Raw genomic sequence first — 27,842 nt, forward strand, 5'->3', positions numbered from 1 at the left:
GGATGCGTTCATAGGCCTATATGCATCCATAGATTAATTTCACTTTTATGCAAAGTGAGGAGGGATGGCTACCTCACCTGAAGACAACCAGCATTCCAATTGATCTCAAAGGGCTAGAACATGTGGCTCAATCTAATTAGATGCAATTTAATAGGGATAAATAAAAATCTTACTCAGGTTTAGAAATTCTACTTTGTAAGTATAAGATGCTGGAATCATGGCTAGATAACAGTTCATTCAAAAAACAAAATAAAAACAAAACACAACTCTGGGTGTTTTGGTGGACTGCAAGGTCCAAGAGACCACCCATGGGTGGAGTTTGGATGGACAGATGGAGGAGAAGGTAGAGATAATTCAGTAGCATTTTCAAAATTCTTTGAAGTGTGGACTTCAGTAGACTTTTCTGCTCTTCAGTCTCTTCTCCACTGATCATATGGTTTGAAACCTGTGAACTTTTACAGTTGAGTTTGAATCCTGGTTGCAATTGCGGTTTAAAGTCTAGGTTAGCAAGGAACTCAGTGCACGACCACACACAAGCTCTTTCTCTATGTGGAGCAATGCGGACATTTGCAAGCACCTCGTCTTGGGGCATTGCTTTTCAGTTAGGCTTTAGGACAGGGGCAGACTTGAAAGTGGAACAGCAGCAGCAGCAGCCGCAGCCAAGCCAATGCAATCATTACACAAGAGAGGATTTTGATTGGGATTCTATAGGTCTTCTCTAAAGAACAACGGATCATACTCTCAGAGTCAGAAGGGGCCACATAGGTCCCCAAACATAGTGTCCAGATGGGAGGCCTTTCCTGGTTCCCACTCCCCCTACCTGATGACAAAATATACTTCACATGTATTCAGTGTATAGTGTGTGTCTATTGACTTTCTCTTTGTGCACATGCTGTATGTCTCTAGCTTCCTGTGGCCAAGGACTGTTTGATTTTTGGTCTTTTTATCCAAGTACAGTGCCCCGAACATATCTAACGCTACGTAGAGCCTTGATAATTGATCCAGACCAGGGGTTCTTAACCTTTTAGTGTGTCTTCACCTCCCTACCCCCACCTTGGCAGTGGCCCATGGGATCCCTTCTCATCATAATATTTTCAAATAAATTAAGTAAAATACCAGAATTATAAGTGAAGTCGATTTATATAAAATTATTTAATTATACTGAATATGCACATACACATACACACACATATACAGATATATTTATACATACATATATACATACATGAAGTTCATAAACCCCACCCAGTCCCACTGCCTCATTTTACAGATAAGGAAACTAGAATCCAAGTGGGTTGTGCTCTTCCCTTGATGTTGTCCAGCAAATCAGAGCCTAAGCTGGGCTTCAGATCCAGGCCTGAATCTCCTCCAAATCCAGGGCTCTCTCTGCAGCCCCACCCTGTCCCCTGATCTGATTGGGGACAAGAAGTTCTGACTGAGACTGATCCCCTTTCAGAATCTAATTTCGTTGTTCAACTTCAACTGGAGGAACATTAGAATTGATAGAAGAATTCCATGGAACGTGACCCTCCTCAGGAATGACAAGGTTTATCTAGGACAGACAGGAGCTGACACATTTGTTTGTTTGTTTTTTAATTTCTAGTTAACTAGTTTTTAGTTACTGTTGGCCCATGTGATGACCACCTTCAATCAGTCAATCAACAAACAAGTGTTCATTCACTTCTAACTCCAGGCCAGGAATGTGTTAGGCTGTGCAAAGATAAAAGATGGCACAACCCCTGCCCTTCAGGACATTACACACCACTGGGGAGGGGGGGGGACAGCTAGTATATGCACAACGCATCCAAAGCATTTATCTGGGGAAGGGGCAGCTTCCCACTGGGGAATCAGAAAGGCTTCCTGTAGGAGGTGGCACTTTAGCTAGGAATTTTGAGACAGATGTTCTTTCCAGACTTTTTTCCTCCTCTTCTTTTTCCCAGCTGAATCTGTGATTTAAGTATTAGTGATTTACACATGTGAACCATTGTTTTCAGAGGGCATTTTTCTGAAATATCACAAGAAAAAAGTAGCCCCAAGAGGAAGTAGCTGGTGTCCCCAGGAGGTGACCCTACCTTATCCTGACCCTCCTTCCTCAGGAGATTCTCAGGTTAGAGCTTCTTGCTTAATTCACTGTCAAGTATCCTGATTTTCTTCGTCTAAGTGGAGCTGAGAGGAATGGTGGACTGGTGTGTTCATGGCCGAGGGACCAGGAAGTACTCAGGTCTGGGCCTGAAGTCATTGACTTCCTCATTAGCCCTGGCATTCAAAGGCGAGCATCATTCAATGTCTCCAAGGTAAAAGTTGTTTATCAGGATCCTCAGTGTCTGAGTAGCCCAGTTTAAGGCCAAGGCTGCATTATTATACAGAGTCCTTGAGGAAGGTTGGCATTTTTCTCCTTGGCTAGGTGAGTTGTGACCATTGCTTAGAGTAAGGGGAGACCTCTAAATGAAAGGGAGGTTAGGGCACAAGCGTCTCATACTTCATTCTTGAGTTTGAGTCTTTGGCCAGTTCTGCATTTTCAGCTAAGACATGGTGTCCTTCCTGCTTTCTTTTCCTTCTCCAGCTACAAGATTGGGAAGGGCAGGTGAAGTCCCATGAGAAGATCTGAGCCTCCCTTTCACTGTTAAGTGCATGACAAACATAGTTAATATGACAGAATCAGGCAAACCTCAGACCTCAGAACCAGAATGAGAAAGTCTTTTTCTCGTTGAGGCAAAGGCATCCGGTAGTGTTGGGACGTGGCCCTAGCTCTGACACCTCTCTGCCCCCGAGGAGAAAAGTTACCCAATGATCACTTTCTGGGCCAGGGAAACTGCGGCTTGGGCTTCTGGTTAGACCACGGCTAGGAGGTCCTCTCTCCCCTTTCACTTGCTTAGGCTGCACCCTGAGCATTCTCGTGCATCTGCAGTGTGATGCACCCTCATCGTCCCTTTCAGCGTCCGCAGGCTGCCTTCCCACACTGGATGGCTGGTTTTGGGGTGGGAGGGATCATGCTTGGTGACATTTTCATTTTGTTTTGTTTGCATCACCTTTGTTTCTAGCTAGTTGTGTACCTCTCTCTCCCCTGCTGCCATCCCTTGTAAAAACAAAATAATTGAAACACCACAAAACTAATCTTTCAGCACAGTCTAACTGTGTTTTATGTGCCATTCTACTCCCATAGTCCCTTCACTTCTGCAAAGAAAGAACTGAGATGTGTTTTCTCCTCTTTTCTTCAGACCCAAGCTTGGTCAGTTATATTGTGTATAATGTGAAAAAACAGCTTAACCTTACCAAATCCTTTATGATTTCTCTTTACCTTTTTATGGTTCTCTTAAGTCTTGTACTTGAAAAGTCAAAATTTCTTTTTAACTCTGGTCTTTTTTGTCAGGAATGCTTGAAAGTCCTCCATGTCATTAAATGCCCATTTTTTCCCCCCATGAAAGATTATACTCAGTTTTGCTGGGTAGGTTTTTCTTGATTGTAATTCTAGCTCCTTTGCCTTTTGGAAAACATCTGAACCCCTTTAATGTGGAAGCTGCTAAATCTTTTGTCATCCTGACTATGTCTCCATAATATTTAAATGTTTTTTTTTTTCTGCCTGCCTGAAGGCTCTTTGACCTGCCAGCTCTGGAATTTGGCTATCAATATTCCTGGGAATTTTCATTTTGGGATCTCTTTCAGGAGGTTATTGGTGGATTCTTCCAGTTTCTGCTTTACCCTCTGTTATCAGTGTATCTTTCTCAATACTTTCTTGAAAAATGATGTCTAGAAATTTTTTTTTTTGATCAGGCAATCCAATAATTCTGAAAACGTCCCTCTTTGGTCAGTTTTCCATGTTAGTTGTTTTTCCAATGAAACATTTCATATTTTCTTCTATTTATTCTTTTGACTTGGTTTTATTGTTTCTTGGTATCTCATGGAGTCATTAGCTTCCACTTATCCTTCCTAATTTTTAAGGAATTGCTTTCTTGAGTGACCTTTTATGCCTCTTTTTCCATTTGGCCAATTCTCCTTTTTAAGGAGTTCTTTTCTTCCTTTTTACACTATGCCAATTCTGTTTTCTAAGGTGTTTTTTTTTCCTTCAGCATTCCTAGTGCCTCTTTGACCAAGCTATTAATTCTCTTTTCATAATTCATAACCCCACTCACCTAGCACTGAGTGACTGCAATTACTAATAGTAGTTGTTTCTCTTTTACCCAGGTCTTCCCCTTCCAGTTTGATTTTTTTTCTTTTTTTGATTAAAGGGTCCATCCCTTGAGTAACTACTCAAAGAAATATTGAATGGGTATCTCATACTCAAAGTAAGAATGCGATAAGACCTTAACCTGAAAAGGGTGGGGTCTCCCATTGCATCCTGGGCCATCTCCAGTTGTCCTGATGAACATCAGGCCACTGAACCCAGATGGCTCAGGAGAAGACAGTGAGGTTGGTGACCTTGCACAGCCCTCCCTCCCTCAAATCAAAGTCAGCAGCAAGTCATGTCATCATCTTGATGTCATGGTCCTCTTTGAGAATGAAGGACAAACACACAACAAATTATGCCATGTTCATTTCATTTTTTGTGGCTATTGTCTTTTGTTCTCTCTACATTTTTGTCATTATATAAATTCCTTTCCTGGTTCTGCTGACTCCCCTCTGCATCAGTTTATATTACTCTTCCATCACTTCTCTGTATTTTTCACAGGCAACACTATTGCATTCTATTTCTAATAGAAATGAGTATATTAATTTCTCCATTCTCCCAATTCATAGTATAATTTAATTTTAGATCATTATTTCAATGTGTCCAAAAATATGCTGTTTCATTGATACCACTATCCTTCTATTGACATAGGCTATATTCATCTTGGACTTATTCAATGGTCTTCTGGAGTATCTGGGGCCAGATCAAACTTTTTCCCTATGATCAACCTGATAATGAGCCTCCTTGACCTTAGCTCATCCAGTTCTTGAGTAGCAGACATATTGTTTGTGACCAGACTTATATTTTAGATCTTTCCTAGCATGGTGAGATTCAGTGAAACTTATTCCCTACTGGAATCTAGAACCTAAGGTTACCTTGATGCCTCAATGGGACTTTGGAGGTCTTTAGTGTAGACTTTTAGCCAAGAAGTTTAATTCTAAGTTCAAAATAATTTGATTATTCTGTTTTGCAAATGTTAACAATGTAACACAGTTGGACACCTATAAGTATTAAGAACATTAACAAAAAATGTCCATCAGCATTTATTCATTGGACAAGCATTATTGAACTATTTGTACATGCAAAGGGTTTTGAGACATTAAAAGTAAGACTTGGTCTTTAGGGAGCTGATAATCCTATGGGGAAGAAAAAGCATGGAGAAAATTATTAGACATAATAAAATATAAAAGTGACATAAGATTGCTGTTGGACACCATGCTGGAAAGCTCATTCTTGGTGGGGCATCTTCTGCCTCCCCTAATTTCACTCCACAGAATAAGATGCCCCGCCCAGAATAAGCTCATCACCTCTAATCTCATTACTGGCTCTAGTTTCAAGCCTTGATTGACACCACCTCCCTCTTCTTCCTCTGTTTGGACTCTTCCCAAAGCCTTCCCTTCTAGAGGAAAAGTCTGAATTCCCTGATCTCTCTAGCTGGTCTTGCCTGGTTTCAACTCCAAGGAGTAAGGTGTCCTCTGGTGTTTGGTCTCTCTCTCCTTTCCACCCTCAAACCTTGTTTTCCTTCCTCCTCTTGTATGTTGTTTCCCCCTTTATATTGTAGGCTCCATAAAGACAAGACTATCATTCAGTTTATTAATTTTATCTCCATTGTTTAGCACAGTGCTGGATGTTTAGGCCTAGGTGTTTAATGAGCGTTTATTGGATTGGACTTAGGGGAGGTTTCATGGAAGAAATAGCTTTTGGGCTCCATCTTCTTGGAAGGAATTTGAATATTCCTTCAAAGACCAAATTCTGAGACTTGGAGAATCTGACCTTGACTCTGGTAGATTCAAAAGTGCATGGACAGTGGGAATCAGTATGGTTATTGAATCTGCCTCTAAAATCCTGAAGTCAAGGACTTCCCCCAACAAATGCGGTTTGCAGAAAGATTGGCTGGCTGCCACCAGAGATAACACCCTGAGACATGCTCAACAACGGAACTGGTCTCATCTCTTCAGTAGGGTGTGACAGAATAGTCCATGGAGTGAGTCAAGTATTAAGCACTTGGCTATGTGACTGGTGCTGTGCTAGCCATAGTGGTTCCTTAGGTCGTTTCAGTCAGATCTGACTCTTTGTGACTCCATTTGGGGTCTTCTTGGCAAGGATACTGAAATGGTTTCCCATTTCTTTTTTCCAGCTCATTTTACAGATGAGGAAACTGAGACCAACAGGGTGACTCAGCTAGGAAGTGTCTGAGATCAGATTTGAACTCATGAAGGCCTGGTGCTCTGAGCACTGTGGTGCTCCTTAGCATCTGTTGTGGGTAGATCACTAATGTGAGTTAAAAGATAAAAAGGAATCAGTTCCTGCCCTCAAAGAGCTTTCATTTCATTGTGGAATCAAATGTTCATATGCAACATTCACCCTCTGGCTTTAGTATCCCTGGTTTCCTCAGGCCCCAGATCAGAAATTGCAGTTCTACAAGAACCCAAGGCCCTAGGCCCCAGTGGCCAGAACTACTCTGTGGTTTCTTTCCTTCTATGTTGTCTGGCCCTGGTAGGCACCTGTTCATGGACTTGTCCTCTTCTCCATTAGGGATAAGCTCCTTCAGGGCAGGAACTATTGGAGCTTTTTCTATGTGTTCCTGACCTGTTTGTACTTGATAAATCATTGCTGGCTGGTTGACCAGGAATCTCAACGTTCGCTTATTGTCACTCATTACCCTCATGTTCTTATGTGTTCCAATTACCCACTTGAACCTAGGTTTCTCCATTTTGTCATTTAGTGGTTGGACTAGACTATTTCCTCCAGCTTTCAAGCTATGATGCAATGACCCCCTTTACTGGGGATCGGGTCAGTGCCATCTTCTCCCCCCTTCTCCTCTTTCAGGGAGAGGTGGTCCAGTTATACATTAAGCTGGTTGCTTTCTTGTATCTGCTCAATTACCTATTTGTTGGTGATCATAGTTAGTAAAGGCCATTTGGCTCCATGCCTTGATGCTGACCTCTCACTCTTTCATCCTCAGCTGTGAGCAGAACCACTTGCTGAATCCGGTGTCCCTGGATCTTTGCTTCCACTGCTCCTGCTGACCCTCTGAGGTAAGGGCTTCAGTGCACAGCCAAGATGATTGTGGTATTTCCATAGAAGGGATGTGTGGGGCAAGGTTTCCTGGGTGAGGGGACCATTCATTCACCACTGTGACTTGATTATTGGGAGCTCAGGCTAACAGTAGATTTACTGAACAGTTGAAGATGACATAGGGATAGGGTACAGTAGAAAGAGCCTGTACTGGGAGTCATAGACCTGGCTCTTGTATTTACTAACCAGCTGGGCCCCATTTCCCTCTCCTCTAGAATGAAGGGGTGGATGAGATGCTCCTTCTGGTCCCTTCCAGTGCTTGACATATGATCTTGTGATTATGAACTATAGAACATTATATAGACATAGGCTTTTCTTTGTCTTTGCAAAAATGAAAAACAATTTGAGTGACCTATTCCTAAAGCAGCTAGAGTCTGAAAAGACCTTCTAACACTAACTGTAGTCCACATTTATATGGCATTTTAAGGTTTGCAAAACAGTTTGCATATGTTATCTCATTTGATCCCCAAAAGAATCCTCTGAGGCAGGTGCTTTCTGCTGAGGGAAGTGAGAAGTGACTGGTCCAGGGCTACCTAGCTAAGCAATGCCTGAGGCAGGATTGGAACTTGGATCTTCCTGACTCTATGCCCATCACTAACTACAGTGCCATAGCTGCTTAGTCAACATAGGATCAGAGAGTCAGAACTGGAAGGGACCTCAGGCGACATCTGGTTCAGCCTTATTTTAGAGCCTTGTTGCAGTTCCACGAGTTGCCCAGATATCATACAACTAGTAAATACATCTGTAGTTTGTTTTAGTCACAGTCCAACAGATGGTCCTACTCCAGTGAGTCGGCCACAAGACACATAACTTCACGTAAGTTCCTCTAGTGGGTGATTAGGTGTTTGGGTCCAACGCATCCAGAGACCACTGCGTTAGGCACTGGCCCCCCTCAATCACGTTCCTGCTTGGATTGGCCGAAGAGCCCTCTGGACAAGACCTTATGGAGTGAGAAAAGGTCAGAGAAAAGACCTTTGGGGTTTTGTTCTGAAAAAAAACACATTCATCATTTCATTCTGGAAACTGCAAGCCACAGAACCATCAAAAAGGCCAAGTGAATTGTTCAGTGACTGACAGCAGTGATTCCCGGGAAGAAGGTCCCTTTGAGACATCAGAGGGAGTAGTACAAGGTTTATGGATAACAGTTATAACTCCTGTTTTCCCCATCATTTTGGAGGGTTTTTGTAAATATATTTTTCATACTATAATCTCACTTTAATCCAAACGGAATGTTCTTCATTTTTTTGTTTGTTTCCAGTTTTCAACAATTACTTTCATAAGTTTTAAATTTTTCTTCCCCTCCCTCCCTTTCCATGACAGCACTCAATCTTTTATGGGTTCTACACATACATTCTCATTAAACATATTTTCACATTAGTCATAATGCATAAAGAACTGAAGAATTAAAATGAATGGGAGAAACCATGAGAAAAACCAAACCAAACCAAAACATAACAAAACAGAAAACAGTCTGCTTCATTCTGAGTTCGGGCTCTAGTTTTTCTCTGGATATGGACGGCATTTTGCATCAAGATTCTCCTCTTCTTCCTCCTCCTTTTCTGTCATCTTAGCTAATATTTATATGTCACTTTAAGATGTGCAAATATGTTATCTCTGTTGTTTACAAGGACAAATCACAAAATCTGAAATAGTTCTAGAAAGAAATGTATTTGATCGTTTGGTAGAAGAGACCAAGCTGCAATGGAACCTGCTGTCTAGACCCTGAAAGGTTTACACTGTGTAGAACTTAGACAGGGTGGTCACACACCAACCACAGGTACGCAGTCAAGCAAATTTCCCAGGAAGGCAACTTGAAAACAGGGTAGATTGAGATAGATGAGTAACCGTATTTAATAAAATTTGAGTAAAGTCAAAACACAAGGGAACCCAAGACTCAAACAGTGAACCCATCACAAGTCCAGGGTGTGTCACTCAGTAGAAGATCTGGGTAGATCTGGGACCTGGGGGAGCCCCAAATACCTTGTAGCCATCCCTGAACTTCCTTGAGAGTTACTGGGGTCAGAGACATTCTGGATGCAGACAACCTTCTATTACATAACATTGGACTTAAACAATATAATACATCTCTCTTTCCTAATTTAGTAACTGATTATTAACTAGAACTAAGGTACTGTTTTAACAAAAATTCTGAAGGGTATTGATAACCATATGAATGTGACAGAATTCTGTCACGTGAAAGAATTCAGAGTGTGATGTCTCACCTGTTTAATGACCTTATAAATAGCCTAGACTTATGAAAGAGACAAGAGAGATGTTGTTCATTGAAATGTCTTCCTGTAACCTGTTGCTGATATCTGGAGCCCTGCTCTAGTCAGGACCAAGTTGTCTCTTGGAGGTTTATCAATAATTAGGAATACACTCTATGGTGTTTTGAGGACTTTCATCCCTACCTATTTTCTTTCTCTCTAGCCTGCTCAATGGTTCAATGGATAGAGCACTGGACTTAGAACTTGGAAAACCTGAGTGCAAATCCAATCACGGGCACTTAACAGTTTTGCTACCATTTAATAACAAATGAGTCTGCCTCAGTTTTCTTATCTATAAAATGGAAATGAAAATAGCATTTACCTCATAGAGTTGTTGTGAGTTTAAAATAAGATATTTATAAAGTGCTTTGCATGATATAAAAACACTTTATGAATTCTAGTGGCTATCATTAATATTGTTATATTGATAATTATCAATAAATAATATAGATGTTTTCGTATTAATATTGTTACTACTGTTGGTAGTTATTATTTTGAGCGACAAAATAATTTGTTTCATTTTAATTCTCTTCTATGGGTATTAGATGTCGCTGCTTCTAATGTTCATTTAAGCACACCTTTATCTCCCTAACTCCTAGTCCAGTCCCTGGAGAATGGTAAGTGCTTATAAGGAATATTGGTAGGCAAGTCCATGTAACAAACAGGGCAGTGACAGACCCAGAAAGGGCTAGGGTTCCCATCCCCTTAGCGATGCTCTCAGAAATAGAACTAGCTCCTGGGCAAAAGCTGCTTCTTACCCCCATGCTCCAAGGTGGCTTGCTTCAGACTTCATGCCACCAGTTGGGAATGTGTCCGTGGCTTGGGACTCAGCAAACATGTTCTGGCTACTTCTTGTCCAAGGCCTTGTCCAAGAGTGCTGGCCCCACACTCTGAGCTGTAGCTGCTCCTGGACTTTTACATCTGTGAGCCTGCCCGAGGTGCAAAGCCCACTTTGTTGTTTTTGGCTCACCACTATCTTGATCACAGAAACATTGAGTCCTGGATCAAACCCTTCTGATCTCTCATCTTGGAGTTGCAGCCTCCATCCACGGCACTTTTCTCATTGCTAGCATCTTCTTCCTCCCAGTGGGTCTTGTTTCTTGTGCTGCAGTGTACCATTTCAGTCATTAACTGGCATTTACAAAGTGCCTACTATGTGCTAGACACTGTGTTCAGCTCTGGGGATACAAAACCAAGGGTGAGACATTTCCTGCCTGCAAAAACTTAGTATTGGGACAGCTTAACACATACACAGAAAGATCATTAAAGAATAATTTTAGTGCTTTAGTGTTTCCTGTAGGAACTGACAGTGAAGGGGTCCCTTGGAGGGAAGCTTAAGGATTCTGGGAGGGGAAGTGAAGAGGGAGAGGTGTGGGAGTGGGAGATGAGTTGTGGAAGTGTTCCCCTAAGCCCATGCATGGCTGTGCATGGGGCAGAAGAGGTCCCATGACACACTGCGCATCAGAATCATCTTGTTGTATCATGTGGAGTCCTATGGAAGATGGAAAAGCAATTCCTTCTGAGTAGCAGGAAAAGCAAAGGAAATAAAAGGGAAGCATTTCCTATGCCTCCCTGCTAAGGCCTTCCTGGGAGCCTCTTCTAGAATGTCCAGCATTATCTTGTTCTGGAAACCTCAAGGGACAGTAGATGGGCGTCCTTCAGTTAATGAATGCCAGTGGATTCATTGAATGAATTGGTTGCTTCTTCGTAATTTCTTTGTGTCTACACATCTCCACTGAGAGAATGGGAGCTCCTTGTGGGGGGCTTCGTTGTCCTCTCCGCAGTGTTTGGTACCCAAGAGATAATCAATTTATGTTTATTGACTGATGGAAAGAATAAACATGAGTTGTTTATTGTATACACATGTACACATATACATACATACACGCACATAGACACATTTGTATATGTAGGCATGTATGTGTGTATATGGTAGACATGTACATGTGTGTATACTTAGGTATATATGTGTACGTACTATATACATTATATATACATATACATACACATATATAACATACATACAAATATCTCTATGTCTCTAGCTCTATCTCCACATATCTGCAGACTTACCCTGACTTGATCAGTTTAATGAAGCTTAGAGTGCAGCTATCATAGACAAAACAAGAGATTATGTGGAAGGGTGGGTGGGAAAAATTTCTTCTATTATGGAAAGGCTTGGCTCCTTTATGGGAATATATGTTTATTATGTTACGTGTAGAATTTCACCCTAATAGTTGTCTACCAGGAAGATATGAGCAGTTCCTTCAGAGCAGGGGGTGATCTGGCCCCTAGAGGTATAGTCAGGAGCCACAGTTGCTAACTGCCTCATGTGGTGGCTGTTTTCCCTGGCCTGGGACATCAGCCCCTGATTTAGGCTTGGGCTTGGTGCTCCACATTATGTTCTCTTTAGACAGAGTCTATTTAAAGCTGCTTTCCATGGAGTTTGAAATGGTACACCCTGTTTACAGTTTAGAGCTGAGTACCTAATGGCCCCTGTTAGCCTCCATCCATGCTTGGAGGAGGACTGATTTCAGGGAAAGGCCTCAGTCCCCTTGCTGATCTCTATACCCTGTGCAAGTGATTCATGAGAAAGGAAGGACAGTAGTTAAGTTGTCCTTAGATACTGATCTCTAAGACCAAAGTGAAGTGTTTGTGGGTAATAGCATCCAAAAGGGCTCTATCAGATTAATTTCCATTGTGGGCAGAGGTTTGGGGAATGAGATCTGGACAAGATCTTGCACTTATTTTTGAGAGAAGCATTGTGGTAGACTGGAAAGACCACTGGGATAGGGTTCAAGAATTTCAGTCTCTAGAGCCAGCTCAGCTACTAATAGTATGACTTTGGGAAACTGATGTCACTGTTCTTGGCCTCCATTTTCCCATCCATAAAATAGTGCACTTGGAACGGGAGTGTTGTCTAGTATAAAAAACCTTGGTTTTGGAGTCAGAAAATGGGGATGAGGAAAATTCTATGACTTAGCTCATAATGCTGCTGTGAAGCTGAAGGGAGGTCATACATGGAAAAGGATTCCCAAGTATCTGAGGGACACAGTGGAAAATGGCATGAGTCTGCTATCAAGAGGACCTGGGTTCCAATCCCACCCACCACTTTATAGCTGTGTGAACTTGGACAAATGAGTTAACTTCTTCTTGTGGACCTCAGTCTCCTCTTAGAAGATTCCTGGAGTGGTTAGTGGTTTCTGAGCTCTCTTTCAGATGGAGAATCATGAAAGTGAGGATTGTTAAAGAAAACCTTTTTTGGGGGGTTCCTCCTGATTCTTTTCCTTTTCTGAAGCTGTTTCTTTCTTTCTTCCTTTTTAATATTCTCTGTTGTTTTGAAATCAGCTAAATATATCCTTTTCTCTTTTATACCCAGAGAGCTACCCCTTGTAACAAAGAATAAAAAGAAAAGCCAGGCCAAGGGGTGTGTGTGTGTGGGGGGGGAAAGGTGGCCTGCCACGCACATCAAGCAAGTCTGACAGTAATACACATATACAACATTCTTCTTCTGTAGTTCCTCAGACTGCCAAGAAGGGAGGAAGACACCTTGTTTGAGGTCTTTTTCTAGAGTAGCAGGTGCCCCCATTGGCTCTCAGTGTCAACACACCCTTCATTTTCCCCAGAGCACTTTGTGGGGAGGCCATGAGGCAAGGATGGAGGCTCCTGGAATGTCCCTGTAGGCAAGTAGTTTCCTCCTTTTCTAGATGAGAAAATGAAGGGAGGACTGAGAGATGAAGGGTGTGGCCAAGGTCATGCTCAGCAGAGCTGGAGCCAAGGTTGGGATCCCTCTGATTTCTGGAAGAAAGATCTTGACAGATCTGATAATGCCACAGGAGAATTGTCTGCTAAAGAGAGTTGATCACCAGCCTCTTGATCTTTGGGTGAATCTGCACAGGTGGAACCATATTTAAAAAAATCTAACTGACCAGAAATGGACTTGGGGCCTGTTCACTAAGTGAATGGGCAGCTGTGTTCCCTCTTGGGGGGCCCTCATTTAACCCTAGGCAGTGTGATGAGAGCCCATCTTCATCTCCTCCCTCCTCCTCCATGCCCTTCCCCCACATCTCCCTACCAAACATCTCTCCCTGAATTATGGCAATCCAGGATGAGCGCCAAGCCACGCTGGCTGCAGCTAGCTGGGGACATTAATAACAGTGAGGCAGAAAGACAGAGGATGGATTAATCAACAGGAGAGCCAGGGGTTCATCGTGCCACAGCGGGATGTTGTTCAAGGCTTGCAATTCCCAGATGTCGGTGTGGGGGAGATGAATGGATACATCTCCACTCCTCTTTCCCTTACCCTTGCTCTGGGGGGGCTAGAGTTAAGAAGTTATGAAAGGAACATTTGTCACAGGCAAGCCCCCACTTTCATAAGCCCTGGCTTTTAAATGCAGGGAAATCAAGGAGGGGGATAGCCCCCTTCCCTTACCCTTGCCTGTAGGAGTAATTTGGGTCTTTGTTTCATTGCTTTGGATTCAATTATGGGCATCCAAGTCCTAGTGGTTGGAGTCCATCAGGGATCAAGTATCAAGTCCCCTCTGCATGCCAGGCACTGTGTTAGGTCCAAATACCGACCTGTGACTAATTCCTGCCCTCATTAGCTTACAGTTCCTAGGAAGAGACAACATATACTTATATAGGGTTATCCTGAAGAAATCTAAAGGAAGTCCATCTATTCCTCATAATGCATTTTGGGGCAGAGGCAGGGGGAGGGCACCAGCAGCAGTGGGGGTGGGGGAGGATCAGGAAAGGATTCTCTGCCAGATGAGTGATTGTCATTTCCCAGGATGCTCAGGGTCGATGACCCTTTGTTACAGTTGAACTCAAATTGTGCCAAAGACCTTCCCATGAGGGGGGCATCATGCTGGGAGCAGGGGATGGACAGAGGGTTACATACTAGTCTCTGTTCTCAGTTCTGCTTGTTGGGTTGGGGGGAGGGAATGCAGCCTGTAAATAGGTAAGGAAATCCATAGGAGATGCAGAATGATGCTATTCCATTTCAAGAAGGAGAAGGCATGGTCTGCTGGAGGTGGGGGCCAAGAATTTTCCATTTCATCCTAGAAGCAGTAGGGAGCTCCCAAAGGTTTTGGAGCTGAGGAAAGTCACGGACAGATTTGGGGTGTTGAAATGTTGGTTTGGCATCTATGTCGAGTGGGATTGGAGAGGGAAGGAACTGGACGCCAGAAAACCAATCAGGTTATTTCATGAATGAAGGTCTGAACTAGGGAGCAGGCTCTGCAAGTGAGGAGGAGATTGATAGTAACAGCAGCTGTGATTTATATCCTCCTTTTGAAGGTTCATGGAGTAATTTGTCACATTTATATGTGTCCTAACAACCCTGGGAGGTGGGTGGCACAGCAATTGTTATTATTTTTCATTTAACAAATGAAGAAGGTCATCTTTCCTATGTCCACCTGGCTGGGATTCCAATAGCGCACTTGAGAGCCCTGGGTTTGGAGTCTGAAGACCTGAGTTCAAATCTCCCGTCGCTCCCTCTTTGACCCTGGGCTAGTCACTTGGGTTTTCTAGACCTCCATTCCCTCTCCTGTGAAATGATAAGAGTTTGACTGGGTGGTGTCTGAGGCCTCCTCTGGCTCTGCGTCTGTGATCATGGAACCCTGTGACCATTTTTCCACAGAGCCCTGACCTCTCCTGTCAAGCCGTGGCTTATCACTCCTCACTTTAGCCCTACTCTGCTCCATGAGTGGATTCTTCCAGCTCCAGCCCAGGGAGCAGAGGCGGGCTTCTTCCCGCTTTGTTTGGAATCCCAGGGCTGGGTGGATTCTGACTTGGTGTGTCCAGGCGTAATGAGGCTGAGTGGCAGGTGTAGGGTCTCCTGAAAGAGAACTGGGCCAGAGGTTTCTAAGCTTGGGGGAAGCTCGAGCTTCTGGTGAGTTAAGCTGTAAACAGAGGGACTGGGTCAAGCATGAGACCATTTCTTTGTCTTCCACATTTCCATTCCTCACCTCCTTCCTTCTCCTTTGCAATGGACAATGATGGAGAGGGCCATGGTACTGGGAAGAGATCCTTGGACTCTTCAGCAGAGCAGATATCCTTTAAAACATGTGGACTCGGGTCCTTCTGTAGCCAACGTTGCCCCCTGTGTGAGCCTATTCAGGACATAATTCCTTGTAGAGGGGATGACAAATCCCTTCTTCCATGACCTTCTGTGTTCCTCCTGCCCAGCAGCACCAGCTGCTTCTCTTTGCCTTTGCCCTAAGCAGTGCCATGTGCCAAGGTGTGAGCACCTCAAAGAGACTTTCTTTGTCTTGAAGATGTAGCCAGGTGCTATCTTCCGCAGGAAGACTTCCTGGGTTCTCTCAACTATGACAGCCCCCTCTCCCTTACCTTCCTTCAGGGTGTGTTTGTGTATGTGGGTGTATGTGTGTGTGTGTGTGTGTGTGTGTGTGTGTGTGTGTATCTTGTATCTCCTTACTTCTCTCACTAGAACATAAGCTTTTTGTAAAGAGTCTTTCATTCTTTGCACCCAAATCCACAAATGTGTAGTGCTTGCCTGACTGATTCTGAGAGGCAGGGCCTGTGTTATTAGAGATCCCTGTTTTACCATGGAGATGTGTATCCCCAAGAGGGCCCCAAACTTTCCTCTTTCAGCCTAAATCCTAAATTCTATTAATCTTGGTCTACTCAAAAATAGATCAAGGAGCAGTTTGACAAGATTATTCAATTTTGTTTTTCAATTAACAAATATATTTTTTTCTCTTTCTAGTCTCCCTAATAGTGTGTTTTGTTTTCTGGATGTCCCCCCCACTTCCCTGTTTGGTCATGAAATATTTCCCTATTCTAGAAAGAGAAAGAAAATCTCTTCCTTCAAAATTTGTTCATGATGTGACACTTAATCTCTGTCATGTATCCGTTTGGAGTCCCTCTTAGTATTTGGTATGAAGTGTTGGTCTAAACCTAATTTCTGTTCAATTGCTTTTCAGTTTTCTTATTTTCTATTGGAAGGATACTGATCTTTTACCCATTAGTTGGTTTCTTTGACTTTATTGTGCACTAGTTTAATTTCTTCTGTTTGCTATGTACCTAATCTGTTCCAGTGATCAACCTCTATTTTTTAACCAGTACCAAATTGTTTTGATGGTTACTGTCAAGAAATAAACTGAAGGAGAGGAAACCCACTTTCCCTGTCTTCTCCCTACATTAGTGATTAGTACTATCTATGTTTGGAGAAAGGTGACTGAGATCTTGGGATAATGGAAGCAACTAATTCCAAAGCAGAGAGCCTCAGTTGTGTCTCAGAAACCCATTTGCCAATCTGGCTGGGGACTTTTGGAGACTGTGGGAAAGGAAGTTTCTTTTTTTTCCCTCTACCTGGTGTATGGACAAGCGAAGAGGTTCAGATGAAGGCGGTGTTAGCACAATCACTTAGCCCAAAGGACAAGAAGTTGGGGAATTTTAACTTTTCTTGTTTGTGCACGGTACTCTGTGGAAAAGACCAGTTCCCTAGACTCTTCTCGTATCCAAAATGCGATCAACCTCTTTCCTAGGGGGAATATCAGTGGTATTTTAAAAAGGTAATTTGAGAGCTTTTTATAATTTCAGGATATGCTTAGTTTATTGTTGATTGAGATGTTGAACATTTGGGTGTAGTGTCTTGTTTAAAAGGTGCCTTTGGGTGCCATTGGAAGAAGTATGTTTAGGGTCATTTAGCAGGCATGGATCTTGGATGGATCTACATTCTCTTTCCTATTAACATTTTAAGATCAAGGGCTTGCATTCAAAAAGACAGCCATCTATGGTGTTGGCTACATGCTCTGTCTTGAGATCTCATTGGTCCATGTTAGATCCAAGTCAGAAGATTTTAGTAAGGGTCTAGCTGTGGATGACTCTGGGAACTCTACAATAAGATGAAAAATGGGTCTTGACCTCAAATATCTGACATTTCTATTGAATAGATGGAAGGTCAAAATTCATTGCCCTTCCTTGCCCTGACCTACCCAGCAAGTTTAACTCCATAACCACAAGGCACCTTAGTAATTCTTCCAGTGCTTTCCTAAAACTTTCATAACCAAATCTTTTTTTTTTTCTTTCTCTACCACATATTTAAATTTCACACCAGATTCAGAGAGATGTTGCTTCCTTGTGGACCTTGAGGCATCTGGCTTGGGTGACTCTTATCTTCTGTTGTAGGCTTCTCTCTTCCCCTCTCTTCTCTCTTCCCTCTAACTCTTTCTCTTTCTCTCATTCCATCTTTATTATCTTGGGCATAAGACACAATACCTAACTGCTGGACTAGATGGGAATCATCTCAGCGTGAAACTTTATGCTATACTCATGGTTTGGCCACTTGGGCTTGAGTGATCTTCTTTGCCCTAAAGCAGCGTTTGGGAGTGTGATGTTGGTTTGTTCTAACCTAGCTGCCAAAAAAGTTTTCCATAAATATGGGCTCACTGCACTATTGCCCTGTTTAGGAAACTCCTGATTCTCCCCATGACCCCAGAGTAAATTATAAACCATTCTAGGATCCCAAGCCCTTCCCCTTTTGGCTTCAGCTGATCTTCCCACACATGGTTCCTCTTTACCTGCCCTAATGGTCCGGTCAGCCAACTTGACTTTCCTGCTGTTCCTCCCACATGATCCACATGAACCCTTTCTTCTGTCTTCTTACCCCTGCACTGGCTGCAGTGCAAAGTGGTCTCCCCGCCCTGTTCCCCACCTTACTCCCACATGTTTGGAAGGGTCTTCTTGGATTCACTGGTTTCCTTCAAGGCAGAGCTACCAAGAACCATCATTTACATGAAATCTTTACTGTTCATTCTGGTTGCTAGTTCTCATTCCCATGGCTTACATTATAATATATAATGATATATATAATATATGTGATATTATATATATCATAAATGGGAGAATAGACATATAAGTTTGTAGTTATTAATATTCTCTTAGTCACCTTTTTAAGACATTGAAAACCTCTTGAGATTTTTTTGTGTCTTTTATTATCTTTCTATCCTAGACATGCCTTCCAGATTAGTCTCTCAGTGTCCTCACTCTTCTTCTAAACTTGGTTGAGTCTGGCTGCTTTTCTTGTTTTCATTTTCTTTAGAGTTATTTCTTGCCCTTTGGTATATTTCAGAGATGGTGATGTTCAAGTACTGAAGTTCCAGTATACTTGATGGGGAAAAAAAAAGAGTTGGTTAAAATGGCTTTTGGAAATCATGATTGTTCCTCTGTTTCTAGGCTTTCGTGAAAGTCATCTATATGGGAATTTAACTTTTCTTTCTGAAGGTATTAATGGAGAGAATAAATAAGTTTTCATGAGTGTAATTCAAAAATGAAAAATATAAAATTCTCATTGTCCTTAGTGTTTATTAAAAAAAAAATACACAAAACTTTGACTGCATAGAACAAATCACCACCATCTTTTCTGACTTTTTTTCAGTGATGTTTTTCCCATCCATGCATCAAGATCCTTAAGGGATCTTTGGGATGTGTAACAAAAGAAATAATCCTGGTCAATGTCCCTCTGATAATCCACGTTACCCAAGGCATATAAGACTTTCACATCAGCACAGTGATAGCAGAGGCCAGGTTGAGGAGGGATTGATTCCCTGCGTAGGGGGTCTTCCATGTGCCGTGTGTGTGCATGTGTGTGTGTGAGCATTGTTGAAGAAATCATGAGCCCCTTCTGGAGATTGCTAACTATGAAAAGGAGCTTCTCATTTAGGCATGGGAGAGATGTATCGTGTCAATTACTCAGATTTCAACAGAATCTGAATAAATGCCCTATAGAACGAATCCAACTGCATGTATATCTAGGAAAGACAGTACAGATGGACAGTGAGGGTGACTCAGAGCTGAAAAGATGGAGGAGAGCAGGTCAGGCAAAATTATTAACCTTTTCTTGTGACCCCAATTTCACTGGAATTAATCTCTAATAAAGCCTTAGTTAAGCTCTAAGAAATTATCTGTGAAGGGCTCCCTAGAAAGCCCCTCCCAGAGGTTTTTGCATTTGGTCTTTTAATTATGAAAGTCCCTGGTCAGGAGACCTGGGTGGAAGGAGGGTAACCGGAAGAAGCCCCAGGCTCCCAAGACCTGTGCCCAGTGATTGTGGTAGGAAGGTTCCCCCTTGCTAGTGACTTTGATACTGGGGCTCGTGGGACACCTCTCACCGCAGCAGTTTCAGGTGCTTCCTTGGCCAGGCACCTTTTCCCTTTCTCTCCCCTTCCTGATTTGTGAAGAGAGAAAGGAGTAAACCTTAGCAATGAAACCTGCCTTTACCACCTTTGGGCTGCGTTGTTCAAACTCTGAGGGAATCTTTCCCAGGGGAACCTTGATGTCCTTGTTTTATAAGATTTAGAGTTGAAAAAACTCTCAGAGACCAAGTCCAGCTCTTTTGTTTTACCAAAGAGGAAACTGAGGCCCAGCTAAATAAAATGAGATCACTGAAGTAGCAAATAAGAGTAAGGTTTCACACGCTGGTCTTAGAAGCATGTATTTAGGGCTGGAAGGGATCTCAGACCACCTGGTCCATTGCCTCAGGGACCCAGGAAGGTCCCAGGAGCATAGATTTAGAGTTGGAAGAGACTGTCCCTAGAGGTCACAAAGTCCAAAGTTCTAACTAATGCTAAACTTGAGTGTCACAGAAATAGAGACCAATTAGGAAATTGAATCTTTGAACTCCAAACCCAGTACTCCTGAATCTCTGTTTTCTTGTAGTCCGCTCATCTCCCTGCAGGCCTGCCGATTCTTCCTTCACCAATCAATCACCCTTTGGCATGGAAAGACTCGGGTTAAGTCTTGTCACCTGCTTTGGGCAAGCCCCTTCACCTTGTTGTACCTCTCTGTGGGTCACTGTAACTTGGGAGGATTGGACCCAATGATCTTCAAGGTTCCTTTCGTTGCCTCTAAGCCTGTGATCCTGTGAACACACTGCCCTGTGATGACCATTTCCCTCCATATTCCTCACCATTTCTGACAGTCGTTTTTGACCAGTGACCTTCCACTCAAGATAGGCAAAGCTCTTTCTTTACCACCAATCTACAGGGTAAATAATCCAAGGACTCATTTTACATGTGAGGAGAATGTGGATCAGTGAAGTGAAGGAACTTGTGAAAAGAAACAGATGAAATAATATGGAGAATGCCACCATGGTGCTTGACTTGGGACACCAAGGTGGATCAAAGCAGCTTGACTAAGTGCAACTGCCAAAGAATCCAGAGGAGAAGTGGAAGGATCTCCAAGCTTTGCCCTTGGTCCCCTCCCCAGCAAGCAGGCAGCCAGGCTTGGATGATGCTCATGGCTCAGTACCTCCTGAGGCAGCCCGTACCTCTTTGGGGCAGTTCTGAATATGGGGAAGTCATTCCTTGCAATGAGCCTCAGTTTGTATCTCTGCAATTTTCTGCCTGTCTTCTGGGGCCAAGGAGAACAAGACTGATGCCCCTTTCAGGTGGTTACCCTCCTGGCTCTTGGAGATGGCTCTCCTGTACCCCAAAATCCAAACTTTTCCAAGATACATATTTCCCCCTCCATGCTGGTATCTGTCCTACAAATTGTCTTCCTCACTCTATTCCAGTGCAAACAACTAAGTCCCTTTTGGAAGAGGATGTGTTTTTAAAAATTTGCATTACAGCAATTCAATTACTAAGGGGTAGTTTTTGTGAACTGCTGTTGAAAACTGTGTTGTTGTTTTTAAAGGAATAAAACAATAATGCAAATTGATAATTCATTTTGGCTTCTGGGAGTCCAGAAGAAGGTGGCAGCATTCAGAGTTTGTCAGAGGTCAAGGTTCTTTCCTGCCCAGTCTGACTCAACAAACTCTCTTTCATATAATTCAGATTCGGAAACAAAACAAAAAACCAAAGAAAAAAATCCACCATGACCTCGTTCAGCTCTGTGTTCTTATGCTGCCACTGGTCTCGTGGTTGGCATCCCTCTGATACCGCCCTATGCCTCCCATCATTCTGGTCCTAGTCTAGCACCCAACACAGTGCTTGGCACCAAGTAGGTGTTTAGTACATGCTTGTTGCCTGATTTACTCCCCAGTTGATACATTCTCCATACTAGGCAAACCTTGCTTGCATAATATTCCCCATACGTGGGATTTTGCCTCTTTCCACAGTGCCTCAGAGCGGGCTGAAGTCTATTCTCCTTTACCCTCCACAGTTGAAATGATCTTCCTCTTCACCTCTGCTTCTGGGAAACCCCCTCCTCTCTTCCTTCAAAGCCTAGCTCTCATAACTGGGCATCTGTCAGTCACCTTTGGACTTGCTAGCTTTCTCTCCTTCAAATAATTTTGTATATTTTTCATACATAAATTACAGGACTTCATGTATCTACATCATGCATTCCCCCCAGTAGACCATAGGCTCCTAGAAATCTAGGTGTCATCACCCAGGTTCAGTGGCTTACACATAGTAGGCACTTTATCCATACCTGCTGAACTGAATGGAACTCAGAAAAACCCAGACCTTGAGTCTGGGCCTCACTGATAGTGCCCCAGTAGTGGCTCCCATCACTGGTTCCTCTGCTTTCAGTTGGTCTAGGGGACTTCGAGTTTGGTCCCCTGGGCTTTCACCTTTCCTTACTTTCTAGAACTAAGCTGTTTTTCCCCTACCACTGTTTTTGTCACCTTTGCTTGGTGACTGTTTCCCATGCTGACTTCCTCTTTTCTCTTCTCCCATGTTCATGTACTGTAGACCACAAGAATGTGTTTTCTAGACTTTGTTTAAAGGGAAAATAATACACATTCAGAATTAACCCAGTAGAGCAACTTAATTAGGATTATCTTAAATACATGTCCCTAAATCTGTCCTCTTGTCTTTTCTGTTTTGATGGTTTCATCTTTCCCCATGTGTCTATGTCTACTTCCAATCCTCTCCTGACCTCCAATCACCATCTCTAGGTGTCTGTGGGATATCTCTGCTTGAAGGTCCTCCTAGACACTCAAACTCAGCCAGTGCAAGGCTGGACTCATCCCTGTCCCTCCCCACTCCTGTGCCTCAACCTCCCTCCCCTTTTGACCCCCCCAGGTTTTGCTGAAGGTACCCTCATTTATCAGTAACCCAGGCTGGAAACTGGGTTGTCATATTTGATTCTCCCTCACTTTCCATATCCTTTCCATTGTCAAATGTGGTTCATGTTACCTCCACAATATCACTGTAACAGTCTTCTGCCTCTCTGCTCCTTTCCCCATGCCCTAAGGCCAGCCTGTCCCTCCCACCTCTCACTTCTCCTGTGGTAGTAGTCTCATCATTGGCCTCTTGGCCTTTAGCTTCTACCTTTCCTCTGCCTCCTTCACACAAGCGAAAAGAAGAATTCCAAGACACTTAAGATGTCACTACCTTGTTCAGAATTCCTAAGTGACTTCCTATTTCCTCTAACATCAAGTATAGAGATCTTGCTTAGCCTGCCATCAAAGGCTTGCCATAATCTTCCCAACCTTCAATAACAGCTGTGCATTGCGTGTTTCCCTTCTACACACTGTCTTCTGGAGTCATGGTGGACTGATATCCAATCCCCTCCTCATCCCACTATTGGCAGCCTCTTGGAGGCTCTTCCTTCTCCTACCCGTGGTTAGAAAACACTCCCTCCTTATTTCTACCACCTCAAACCTTTCTATCTCCACAAAGTCTGCTCAGGGGCTACCTTCTGCTTGCTTCTGGTCACACCCTGCTCCATTCACTTCCTTACCTGGGTGCTAGGAAGTGTAATAAAAAACATAGGGCCTAAGTCATGACAAAGGCGTTGGGGTGTCCAAGTACACAGAGCACTGGACCCTGGAGTCAGGAAGACCTGGGTTCCAATCCGACATCAGATGCTTACTGGTTACATGACTGAGAAAGTTCCTTAATTTCTGTCTCCCTCACTTCTGTCCATCTCTCTCTCTCTCTCTCTCTCTCTCTCTCTCTCTCTCTCTCTCTCTCTCTCTCTCTCTCTCTCTCTCTCTCTCTCCCTCTCCCTCTCCACCTCTGTCTTTCCTTACAAAAACACCAGATCCTTTTCTGCCTCGTTCATGTTGTACTTTGTCCATTTAATGTTCACTCACTTCTCACGTTCCTGGACTCCTTGGAAGGGGGAAGAATGTGGAGGAGGCTAGAAAATACTTCCTAAATGATTTGCTGCTCCCCTCTCCCCCTCCTCCCCCAGCTCTGAGTGCCCTGCTCAGATCTCCCTTGGTTCTCTCTTGTTACCATCAATTTGCAGATGTGGGTCCTAGGCCATAGGGAGCTTGACTGGTTTGTCTGGGGGTCCATAGCCCCTGAGTTGCAGAGCTGAACCTGGAGCCCTCTGCTCTCAGAACCCTGCCATAGCTGAGGTTCCCATCATGCAGAGCGTGCTCCTTTGGAACGTGGAAAAATTTTCAGCATGCCTGGGTCAGCATAAATACAGATGTGAACAGCTAAAACAGGGCTTCTGCCAAGTATATAACGATTACCACATGTGTAAAGGCCGGCCATCCTCCATCCTGGATGGCCCACTGTGAGTACTCACTGCCTGGTGGGAATCACAGAATGTCCAAACTCAAAGAGCCAGGAGGGATTATTTACTCCAGCCTCTTCATTCTTCATTTGAAAAAACAGAAATGAAAAACAAAAAATCCAGACTGTAGCCCAGAAAGGCTAAATTACTTGTCCATAGTCACCTAGCTTGTTAGTGGTCATGCTGAGCCTTGAACTCTGGTCTTGAGACACCGGCCTGGAGTCAGGATGATCTGATTACAAATCCATCCTCAAGACACTTTCTAGCTATGTGATCCTGGTCACGTCATTTAACTTTGTCTGACTCCATTTCCTCACCTGTAAAATGGAGATAATTATTGTACCTGCCTCCTGAGATTATTGTAAAGTTGAAATGCGAATATTTCTACAGTACTTTGTGAATGCTATAGGAATATATACATGTTATGATTATGGTTACTATAACTATTGTTGGCTCTCTGGTTCTACCTAGTAGAGCCAGCCATGATTCTTCAGTGTTTCAGATGGTGACTTGTGATGGTTAGTTATGTCTTATCTAGATGTTTAGAGCTGGAAGAAATCTTATCTAACATCTTCATTTTAATTCTTATTTTTAAGAAAAACAAAACTAGATAACCTGTCCTTCTGATCTTAGTGCAAGGACTACCTGGGGTTTCTTTCCTGATCTTCCCATATGCTTAAGGCTTTTGTCTGTTTTGTAGGGTCAGATGGGACCACATGTTCCAAAGTGCCTGTCATATGCTATATGGATGCTTTTTCCTCTTTGTTTCACTTTTTAATTTCTATTATCTGCATATATTATTTTTGTCCACTGGAGTTCCTTGAAGATAAGAACTTTTTTTTTTTCAATAATGTATCTCCATCTTTGAATGTGGTGCCTAATCCATCATAAATACCCAATGCATGTTTTGGGAGTGAATGGAATGAATGAATCCATGAAGTGAGTGAATGATGCTCTTTATTTATATAGCACACAGTCATTTACCAATCTCTTTCTTGAACTGAGTCTTTTTCATAACTCAAACCAAGAATGATGGATCTCATTGGTACTCACCACCGCGGATGCTGTTGTCCTCTCTTCCTACAGAAAGATAGCTATTTCATTTTATGTATGAAGAAACTGCAGTTCAGAGAATTGAACTGCTTTCCTCAAAGAGAAAAGTCAGAATTTGAAACCAGGGCTTTCGAGTTGCATTTGAAGGCTTTTCCCACTGTGCCCATTTACTTCTCAGCTGTTAAGCATGTTGCTGATAGCCACTGCATCTTGAAGAATGCCCTACCTTGGTCAGCCTGGGACCAGTGAAGGGAGAAGGAGAAATGGAGAGTGAGCATCCCCTCGGGGATGATGGAACACTGCAGTTTCTCACTTGGCTTGTCTTGTCTTTGTTTCTCTAGAAGCTGATTCCCAAGCATTTACACACCCTCCTCCTCCTCCAACCTCATGTGTGTGTGTTATCTTTAATTCCCCGCAGTGTGGATATTCTCACACTGGCTTCTTTCCCTTTATTACTTCATTCCTAGAAGAAGGGGGTGTGTGGAGAGTGTGTTTAAAGCCAGGATCCTGCCGCTTAATCAGTTATTTTCCTTTTTTAATGAGGGTGACTATTGTGAAATAAGTAATTATTAATTACTCCAAACTAATGAAATATTGTCATTTCCTTGCCCAAAAGCATATGGAAGAAAAGGGAATGCATATGGGTATTTTTAGGAAAGCATATTGAGGAATGGACAAATCCTGGTGGTGCCAATCCACCAGAGCTGGCTGGCTGAGACCACTGCCACTCTGGTTGGCATCGAAGTCTTGGTGCTTTTTCAATCATTTTCCAAGGTAACGTTTGATACATGACACATGTTGTGATGAGAAGAATGAAGACCAAAATATGAGAAGATGCTATGGCCTCTTTCTCTTTTTGTAGGAACCAACTCCTGCCTTATATCTTCAGTACCTTGAGAGCATGTTAGATTTGCCTGACTCTCTCTAGTGGTCAGGCTGAGTACTGGGTATGATTCATAGGGTCTTGAAGATAGAAGAAAACTTGAGGAAAAATCCTAGAAACTGGAAGAGAGATACATCCCAGCCCCCAAATCTCTAGACTCATTAGAAAAGAGGCTTAAATCCACAAATATAATATTTAATAGGTATAAATGTAATATTATACATTTGCATTCAAAATGTCAACTTAGCTTAATGGTACATAGTACCTGGTACATAGTAAGTACTCAAAGTTTAGTGACTGAAAAGTACAAGATAGAGGAAGTAGAGCTTGACTGCAGTTCATTGGAAGAGAATTTGCATGTCCAATTGGAGTTAAACATATGATACAGTAGCTAAGAAGACCAGCGTAATCTTCATCTCCATGGAGAGCTTCTAAGCTTTATTCTGGACTAGTAAGACCACATCTGTCATAGAGACTCCATGTTTTAGATAGGGCATTGATAAGTTGGGGAGAATCCAGAGGAGAATAAACAGGGGAATGAAGTGGCTTGAGTTGGTACCACATCATGATTAGTTGTATGAATTAGGCATTTTACTCTAGAGTATTGAAGACTCAGGAAAAATATGGTATCAGTCTTCAAGGATTTCAGAGATGTCATGTGGAAGAGAAAATAGAATCTTTTTTTTTCCCACTCTAGGCTAGCTCTAGGGGGCAGAAATAGCAGAAATTGGTGATCAATTTAAGACAAAGGAACAACAGTAGCAAGAGGGAAGCCCTTCTTAACAATGAGAGCTATTCCAAAGTTGACTGGGCTGTGTTGGTGGAGAGGAAACTGCCACTCATTGGAGGTCCTTGACCAACATCTAGATAACTTCTCTCTCTGTACACACACACACACACACACACACGCACGCACGCACGCACGTACGCACACACACACACACACACACACGCACGCACGCACGCACACACACACACACACACACACACACACTTGGATGATGCATTCAATTTAGAATATTAACTTTTGCTTGTAAAGTTCATTTCTCCCTCCCCATTTTCCTCTTCAACTCACATGCTTTCCTTCCTTGGATTTCACTGGGACTGTTCTCATGTGTCTCTTGTCCCAGGACGGAGTACTGTGTATAGGACTTGGATATCTTTGGAGGAATGGTGATCTGCAAACTTGTGAAATGAAATTCAAAAGCAGCTCATAATCTATGGAACTTGGTATTAAGCAAGATGATAATAATGAGGTTTGCCTGCTGTGATGAAATGTGGCAGCTGCGCATACATATTGGCAGCGTGCAAACACTGAGTTGCCATGACACTCTGTGGGCTGTGTTGAGATCAGCTTTTCTCTGAAGGATCCACTGACCTTAACCTTTATTCACTTCATAGAAGTTGTTGATGTGATTCCATTTAGTGTCCCATCTTGAGCAACATATTAACAGGCTGTAAAGACCCATGGTCTTTGGGCTTCCGCTAGGACTTGCAACCCTTGGCTCCTTGCTAAATCTTGGCACAGAGTAGTGATCCTCTGTAGGTCAGAGCTGAAGACTTCTTTGTCTCTCAGTGTCTTAAAAGGGGCAGTGTAGGACCTCTAAGTGTCATCCAAGGGAGAAAAGGCATGGAGAAAACAGAGGAGAATGATGGCAGACACCAAAGGCCTTCCACCAAATCACCTCTATTTCTTTCCAGGCTTCTTTCTATCACTTCCCTTCTGGCATAGCTCTCACCAGTCAAACTGACCTCCTAACTCTTTTCCACAGCAAACATTGCATTTCCCAATTCTGTACCTTCCCACAGTCTATGGTCTTGAATGTAGACAATAATAATAATGCATAATATGCATTTAATTCCTTCTGTGTCGCAGGCATTGTGCTGAGTGCTTTACGAATATCGAATTCTATCCTCACAACCACCTTGGCAGGTAGGTAGTCATTAGTGTTTC

At 42.9% G+C, this 27,842-nt stretch overlaps 1 protein-coding gene across 5 annotated transcripts in view; it reads left to right on the forward strand.

Moving 5' to 3' along the window:
- The window catches only part of LPP (LIM domain containing preferred translocation partner in lipoma), a 666,236-nt gene that overhangs the window by 162,292 nt on the left and 476,102 nt on the right, over window positions 1-27,842 (forward strand). For all 5 annotated transcript variants that reach the window (XM_072618829.1, XM_072618833.1, XM_072618831.1 and 2 more), the window contains one exon: window positions 7,131-7,203. The gene's annotated coding sequence lies outside the window, so the exon portion shown is untranslated. The remainder of the gene's footprint in view (window positions 1-7,130; window positions 7,204-27,842) is intronic.

This window comes from Notamacropus eugenii, chromosome 6 (genome assembly GCF_028372415.1).
Source record: "Notamacropus eugenii isolate mMacEug1 chromosome 6, mMacEug1.pri_v2, whole genome shotgun sequence".
In the NCBI taxonomy this organism is placed as follows: Eukaryota; Metazoa; Chordata; class Mammalia; order Diprotodontia; family Macropodidae; genus Notamacropus; species Notamacropus eugenii.